This window comes from Schistocerca gregaria, chromosome 8, assembly GCF_023897955.1.
Source record: "Schistocerca gregaria isolate iqSchGreg1 chromosome 8, iqSchGreg1.2, whole genome shotgun sequence".
Classification (NCBI taxonomy): domain Eukaryota; kingdom Metazoa; phylum Arthropoda; class Insecta; order Orthoptera; family Acrididae; genus Schistocerca; species Schistocerca gregaria.
Window position 1 is genome coordinate 132,132,886 of NC_064927.1, and position 9,218 is coordinate 132,142,103.

Consider the following 9,218-nt stretch of genomic DNA (forward strand, 5'->3'; position numbering starts at 1 on the left):
AACATGGACGATAACTACTTTGGACAAGAAGAGAATACAAGCTTTTGAAATGTGGTGCTACGGAAGAATGCTGAAAATTAGATGGGTAGATCACATAACTAATAGGGACGTATTGAAAAGGATTGGGGAGAAGTTTGTGGCACAACTTGACTAGAAGAAGGGATCGGTTGGTAGGACATGTTCTGAGGCATCAAGGGATCACCAATTTAGTATTGGAGGGCAGCGTGGAGGGTAAAAATCGTAGACGGATACCAAGAGATGAATACACTAACAGATACAGAAGGATGTAGGTTTCAGTAGGTACTGGGAGATGAAGAAGCTTGCACAGGATAGAGTAGCATGAAGAGCTGCATCAAACCAGTCTCAGGAATGAAGACCACAACAACAGCAACCTGAAGTAAGTAAAGGAAGAAGGAACAAAGATCAACTTTCCGTCATATGAAGAATTATGGAGAAGGCAAGAGAATTCCAGAAGGGTGTATATCTGTTCTTTATTGATTACTAGCTCTTCCTTCCTGCTCCCTTCATCCATCTCTTCCTCCCATCTCTACCTATTCACCTCCTTCCCTTTCGTGTATATTTCCTCCTCCCCTCTCTCCATCCCATCTCTTCCTTTTCTCCGTCAGTCTGTTCCTCCCCCACCCCCCTGCCCCATTGCTCCTTGCCCCGCTGTTCATCTGTTTGGCCTACAATTCTCTTCCTCCACCACTCTTCTTCAATCTGCTTCTCTCCATTTCTATGTCCAGCTCCTCCTCGCCCCCTCTACATGTTCATTCCTTTCCACTTTCTGTCCGTATCCTTCTCTCCCCTTTCTCTGTCCATATACTTCTCGCCCCTTTCTCCGTCTATTTCCTCCTTCCCCTCTGTCTGTTCAACTACTCATCAATTTCTCTGTCCGTTTCCTTCTCCCTCACAGATTAAAACTGTGTGCCGGACCGAGACTCTAACTCGGGACCAATGCCTTTCGAGGGCAACTGCTCAACCAACTGAGCTACCCAAGCACGACTCACGCCCCGTCCTCACAGCTTCAATTCTGCCAGTACCTCGTGTCCTATATTTCAAACTACACAGAAGCTCTTCTACGAACCTTTCAGAACTAGCACTCCTGGAAGAGAGGGTATTGCCGAGACATGGCTTAGCCACAGCCTGGGGGATGTTTGCAGAATGAGATTTTCACTCTGCAGCGGAGTGTGCGCTGATAAGAAACTTCCTGGCAGATTAAAACTATGTGCTGGACCGAGATTCGAAATAGGGAACTTTGCCTTTCGCGGACAAGAGCTCTACCAGAATTGAAGCTGTGAGGACAGTTCTGAGTCGCGCTTAGGTTGCTCAGTTGGCACAGCATTTGCCGTGAAAGACAAAGGTCCCTAGTTCGAGTCTCGGTCCGGCACACAGTTTTAATCTGCCAGGAAGTTTCACATCAGCGCACACTCCGATGCAGAGTGAAATGTCATTCTACTCCTCATCCATTTCTCTGTCCGTTTCCTCTTCCCCCTCTGTCTTTCCAACTCCTCTTCATCCATTTCTCTGCCCATTTCCTCCTCCCTCTCTCCCTCTGCCCATCTCGTCCTCTCCCTCTCTTTGCCCATTTCCAGCTCCCCAATCTCTGTCCATGTCTTCTACCTGAGCCTATCTCCTCCTTCCCCCTCGCTGTCTGTCTGTCTCCTCGTCGTTCGCTCTAAGTTACCACAGTTATGGCAGTAGGAGCCGGATGGTTCTTACTTGCCACAATATTTCTTTCCAGATTGTAACTAATACGTGATGAGCTTCTTACAAAGGCTTAGCCAGCATACGCACATGTCAGCTATACTTCACATATATTTAGCATATTTCACACGTATTTGTACACATATATAATCTGTGTCTCTAGGAATTTCGCCCTGCAGTTTCGTTTTCAAGCACCACTATTGACATGACGATGTATCAGTTCAACTATTTGCTATGCAACGATATCATTATGCAGGTAATACCATTCTCAGAAGAATCCAGACGACCTGAAACGCGTTTCGCCTGATTTGCATGCATAACTTAACTGTCTTGCAGGTCCTTTAATCTCTTTGCAATACAGTCATTTCACTTTGCAAAGTGCATACCACAAGAGATCTGTTCTTTGCTATAATGAGTCAGCATTTAAGGCAAACCACGATGTTGCAAATACTGTGAAATACGTAATTAGAGATGAGACAATCGTTAACGATTGTAAACACACTTTCTTAAAGTTAGTTACGTTTCAGAATCACGACAGATATTAAGTAACTCCGTCACATCAGTGATTCCAGTAATCTTTGGCCACAATTAAATGTTTTTATGAACAAGATTTTTTCAGACAACATCTCGACAAGTTTTTGGAAATTTGTGGTTAGATGTTAGATGTTAAACTAACTTACGCTAAGTACAACACACACATCGATGCCCGAGGGAGGACTCGAACCTCCGTCGGGGGCAGCCGCGCGGACAGTGATAAGGTGCCTTAGACAGCACGGGTACCCCGCGCGGTTCGACTCCTTATCCAAATAGAAGTATTTTTGCTCTCTAAAAGGTTTTCCACATCTGTGAAACGCTGTTCCTGATAATAGTGGTTCAATCAATTAATCATTTGAAAGCGAAATGATTAACAATGACGTCGGCCAGGGTGGCCGGGCGGTTCTAGGCGCTACAGTCTGGAACCGCGCGACCCCTATGGTCGCAGGTTCGAATCCTGCCTCCAGCATGGATATGTGTGATGTCCTTAGGTTAGTTAGGGTTAAGTAGTTCTAAGTTCTAGGGGTCTGATGACATCAGAAGTTAAGTCCTATAATGCTCAGAGCCATTTGATTGACAATGGCAAGCGCTCTAGGAAATCTGAAAATTAACCTCGTATCACCAATAATTTCTCTGTACTCACGATTGAGCAATTACTTGTTCACATTTCTGAACTTAAAACGGCATGGTGACCTACTGTGTTCTGGATATGGATTGAAACCAAGCACCAATAGTCATTGTAAATAATCAAAGGATTTATGCCTGATCGATAACAGCAATTTTCGTCATTGGTAACTAGGCATAAGGAGTCGTGAAATATCGAAGTTCGTACCATTGTCAGTTAGCAAATCTGAACCAGAAAATTTGTGTGGTCCGCCTGGAATCATGTCAACATTCTTATCTCCTAGATAACTAACCACGAAAAATATATACTATTGGTTAAAGTAAAAATGTTAGCACGGGTTTAAAAAGAAGTGCCATGATGTAAAGTTTTGTGACGGTGAACCTTGGATTTGTTTTCAAAGAATACTCTTAAGAATTTATTTTATTTACTATCGATTCATCAAGAACATTAAACACATTTAATCACACTATGTAAACATGGAGGTAGTTGTCAGGGAGTAACTGATGAAATCATAACGTCATTGCTTTTAAAAAAATAGTAATTTTATTCACTTTACAAGTGCCTAAAAGCCTTTTTTAAAAAAAGGAACAGGTTTAAAATTTTAATCAGAAAGCACCCTCTAAATATCAAGTTACATTTCATTTAGAGGCAGAAAGAAACAAATTTTTTAATGTATGAGCTTTCAGACTGGGAATCTTGCCGTTCCCTTTTGACACGGCCGTAGTTACGACCACTCGCAACAACCTCTGAAAGACTACACTGGTGCAAATCTGCAACACACCAGATTACTTTAAACTAACAGTTTTAACAATTCACACAAGCACACAAACTATGCAGCCTGTAGGAAGGATGGAAATGGTACAATAAAAAAAAAGAAAATGGTTCAAATGGCTCTGAGCACTATGGAACTTAACATCTATGTCATCAGTCCCCTAGAACTTAGAACTACTTAAACCTTACTAACCTAAGGACCTCACACAACACCTAGTCATCACGAGGCTGAGAAAATCCCTAACCCCGCCGGGAATCGAACCCGGGAACCTGGGCGCGGGGAGCGAGGACGCTACCGCACGACCACGAGCTGCCGACAATCGTACAAAACACCAAATTTATAATATTAACCTTGCCACCGAAGGTGCAACTTGATTTTAACTTCTAAGAAAAGTCTTACGGTGGAAGCGTGGCAACTTTATGTACTAAAATGACCATTTAAATAAAAGCCCATGAAATGCAATCTTATATAAAATTATACAAATTAACATGCTCTACAGTACACAGATACCGCCTCTGAAGATGATAGGCAAGATCAAAACATATTTCAGGAATTAGGCCGTTACACTCCAAGCAATAAATTCGTTAACACACGGAATCCGACATACATGACAGAGGCAGCTACTAACGTACGGCAGATTGATAGGGAGATTACCGAACAACCCGAACCGCAGGTTGCTCTAACCCGCCCCTAGTCCACAAGGGAAAAACGGACCACCCAATTCATAAATAACCACCTTCCCTCGGGTGGGCCAACGGAGAAGAATGGTGGGACGACCCCAAAACAAAGCGGCTGGTGACCTAACCTAGAAAACATGTAGAATTTAACAAGAAAATGAAACAACATATCACCGATTGCTTAACTTCTAGCCGCGCAGGATTAGCCGAGCGGTCTAAGGCGCTTCAGTCATGGACTGTGTGGCTGATTCCGGCGGAGGTTCGAGTCCTCCCTCGGGCACGGGTGTGTGTGTTTATCCTTAGGATAATTTATGTTGAGTAGTGTGTAAGCTTATGGACTGATGAATTAGCAGTTAAGTCCCATAACATTCCACCACACACTTCTAATAAACTGCGATTTATGAAGAAGACCTGACACAGCACCCACAAATCGCTCTCCCGACGCTTCAAGGAACGCAGGAAGGCGCGCCGATCTACCGTCTCACGGCGTCGTAGCTCGCACCAGCCAGACCGTGGGCTAGTTACGACCACTCACAACAACCTCTGAAAGACTACACTGGTGCAAATCTGCAACACACCAGATTACTTTAAACTAACAGTTTTAACAATTCACACAAGCACACAAACTATGCAGCCTGTAGGAAGGATGGAAATGGTACAATAAAAAAAAATGGTTCAAATGGCTCTGAGCACTATGGAACTTAACATCTATGGTCATCAGTCCCCTAGAACTTAGAACTACTTAAACCTTACTAACCTAAGGACATCACACAACACCTAGTCATCACGAGGCAGAGAAAATCCCTGACCCCGCCGGGAATCGAACCCGGGAACCTGGGCGCGGGGAGCGAGGACGCTACCGCACGACCACGAGCTGCCGACAATCGTACAAAACAACAAATTTATAAAATTAACTTTGCCACCGAAGGTGCAACTTGATTTTAACTTCAAAGAAAAGTCTTTCGGTGGAAGCGTGGTAACTTATACGGCGCGGCTCACAGGACTCACGTGGCGACCTCACATGCGCCGACGCTCATGACGGACAAGTCATCTTGAGTCTCAGTGCGCGACCGAGCAACCGATCGATCCAACCGCCAATGACCGTTGCCTGTGCATCTCGAGCAGACTGGCGGCCTAACGCGCAGATGCAGGAATTAAGCCCCGATCGGGCGACGACTCGCAGAGTTCTCTTACTGGCGGAGTGGAAAGACTCTCATTTTGCCGGATTTAAAGGTTGATCCGAACGAGAGACATACTAGCACTCCGTACGACAGACAGGCACTAACTGCCAATCAAATGTGGACGAGAGACAGACTAGCAAGCTGGGGACAAGAACTGACCCAGACTGACTCAGACTGACCAACTGGTGAACTCATAGCGCCCCTTAAATGCACGTTAACAGGCAATCTTTCCCCTTTCCCACCAGAGGGAGACACCAAAGCTGTGAATGCCTCAGCGGCGCCATCGCCAGAAACGGAGGGCGAGTGACTCACACAAAGCGCTGCGGCGCGCTCTTCAAAACAGCAATTTTTACCACGGCTCAGACGAGAACTTGAACCCAGCACGTAATCAGATCGTTAACTACGTAAAATAAGACGTAAGATATCGAAATTTTTCTGCAATAGCAAGATATTCGTTATTGTTGACAATACATGAGGAGACATCAAAAATAATTTACAACTAGTAGTTCGGTGTGCATATGCTAGGGCTTGATATGAAACCATGAATACTTTTGCACTGGACTAGGATTCTAATCCTTAAACACCGTTTCACGGAGACCTACAAGAGTTTGTAATCGTGGAAAAAAAACGAAATGAACTAACTATACCATTCTATGTGGGCCAGATACCGCAAACAGGAGATCCGAATTCGAATCCCAGTTCAGAACCAAATTTTTCAACGTCTGAAGTTCAAATAAAATAAGAGCCATGTGTCTTAAAGTGAACATCGGCTCATAAATAAAATACAGCTTCTACTGTAATGAAGCTCACTGATGACTGAGTTTCTGATTGCCGCGACTTCCGCAGCTGCTATGGCCCAACTAAAACCGGCTATGCCCCAGTTTCTAGCGAAGAGATACGACGTTTATAATACGGGTTTTGAACTGCGGTGCAACCTCAATTTCTTCACGTGGCATTAATATACCTAAAGGAGATCTGTTCGTGTGGGCTTAGAATACATAACGGAAGGGGGAAGCGAGCCCACATCTAACATTTAATAAAGTAGGATTAATCTACGACAACAATGAGGCACACATTTGCCACATTCATGATCGTGTCGTAATGTACGGTGCTCTTAGCTTAGACATTAGACACAGTGAAAAACGTTTAGTTCTCTATAAAACTGCTAATTATCAGCAAGTTTTGGAAGCGGAAATTACGTTAGTCTCATGTCATCGGGATGTAAAGACGCTTTCAGCCGTCAGAACCTCGATTCGAAGCTTAGAATATACCATTCTACGTCTGCATCTACATTTGCATCAACATGGATACTCTGTTAATCGCATTTAAGTGCCTGGCAGAGGGTTCACAGTTCCCTATTATTCCAATCTCGTTAACACGGGGAAAGAACGAAAACCTATATCTTTCCGTACGAGCTCTGATTTCTTTTATTTTGTCGTGGTGATCGTTCCTCCCTATGTAGGTCGGTGTCAACAAAATATTTTTCCATTCAGAGGAGAAAGTTGGTGATTGGAATTTCGTGAGAAGATTCCGTCGCAACGGAAAACTCCTTCCATTAAATCATTTCCAGCCCAAATCCTGTATCATTTCTGTAACACTCTCTCTCATATTTCGCGATAATACCATACGTGCTGCCTTTCTTTGAACTTCTTCGATGTTCTCCGTCAGTCCTACCTGGTAAGGATCCCACACCGCGAAGCAGTATTCCAAAAGAGGACAGACAAGCGTAGTGCAGGCAGTTTCCTTAGTAGATCTGTTACATTTTCTAAGTGTCCTGCCAGTAAAACGCAGTCTTTGGTTAACCTTCCCCATAACATTTTCAATGTATTCCTTCCAATTTAAGTTGTTCGTAATTGTAATACCTAGGTACAGGGTGTTTCAAAAATGACCGGTATATTTGAAACGGCAATACAAACTAAACGAGCAGCGATAGAAATACACCGTTTGTTGCAATATGCTTGGGACAACAGTACATTTTCAGGCAGACAAACTTTAGAAATTACAGTAGTTACAATTGTCAACAACAGATGGCACTGCGGTCTGGGAAACTCTATAGTACGATATTTTCCACATATCCACCATGCGTAGCAATAATATGGCGTAGTCTCTGAATGAAATTACCCGAAACCTTTGACAACGTGTCTCGCGGAATGGCTTCACATGCAGATGAGATGTACTGCTTCAGCTGTTCAATAGTTTCTGGATTCTGACGGTACACCTGGTCTTTCAAGTGTCCCCACAGAAAGAAGTCACAGGGGTTCATGTCTGGCGAATAGGGAGGCCAATCTACGCCGCCTCCTGTATGTTTCGGATAGCCCAAAGCAATCACACGATCATCGAAATATTCATTCAGGAAATTAAAGACGTCGGCCGTGCGATGTGGCCGGGAACCATCTTGCATAAACCACGAGGTGTTCACGAAGAATGTCCAGACAGCGTGATGCAGTAATCGTTTCGGATCTGAAAAATGGGCCAATGATTCCTTTGGAAAAATAGCGGCCCAGACCAGTACTTTTTGAGGATGCAGGGACGATGGGACTGCAACATGGGGCTTTTCGGTTCCCCATATGCGCCAGTTCTGTTTATTGACGAAGCCGTCCAGGTAAAAATAAGCTTCGTCAGTAAACAAAATGCTGCCCACATGTATATCGCCGTCATCAATCCTGTGCACTATATCGTTAGCGAATGTCTCTCGTGCAGCAATGGTAGCGGCGCTGAGGGGTTGCCGTGTTTGAATTTTCTATGGCCAGAGGTGTAAACTCTGCCGCATGAGACGATACGTGGACGTTGCCGTCATTTTGGACCGCAGCTGCAACACGGCGAACGGAAACCCGAGGCCGCTGTTGGATCACCTGCTGCACTACTAGCTGCGCCTTGCCCTCTGTGGTTGCCATACGCGGTCGCCCTACCTTTCCGTCACGTTCAGAGTCCGTTGAAATTTTTCAAACAGATCCTTTATTGTATCGCTTTTCGGTCCTTTGGTTACATTAAACCTCCGTTGAAAACTTCGTCTTGTTGCAACAACACTGTGTTCTAGGCGGTCGAATTCCAACACCAGAAAAATCCTCTGTTCTAAGGAATAAACCATGTTGTCCACAGCACACTTGCACGTTGTGAACAGCACACGCTTACAGCAGAAAGACGACGTACAGAATGGCGCATCCACAGACTGCGTTGTCTTCTATATCTTTCACATCACTTGCAGCGACATCTGTTGTTGAAAATTGTAACTACTGTAATTTCGAAAGTTTGTCCGCCTGAAAATGTACTATTGTCCCAAGCATATTGCAACAAACGGTGTATTTCTATCGCTGTTCGTTTAGTTTTTATTGCTGTTTCAAATATACCGGTCATTTTTGAAACACCCTGTATTTATTTGCATTTACGGCTTTTAGATTAGACTGATTTATCGTGTAACCGAAGTTTAACGAATTACTTTTAGCACTCATGTTGATGAGCTCACACTTTTCGTTATTTAGGGTCAACTGCTAATTTTCTCACCATTTAACTATATTTTCTAAATCGTTTCGCAATTTCTTTTGATCTTCTAATGTCTTTATTAGACGATTAACGACAGCGTCATCTGCGAACAACCTAAGACGTCTGCTCAGATTGTCTCCCAAATCGTTTGTATAAGTAAGGAACACATAAGGTCCTATAACACTTCCTTGCGGAACACCAGAAATCACTTCTGTTTTACTCTATGAGTTCCGTCAATTACT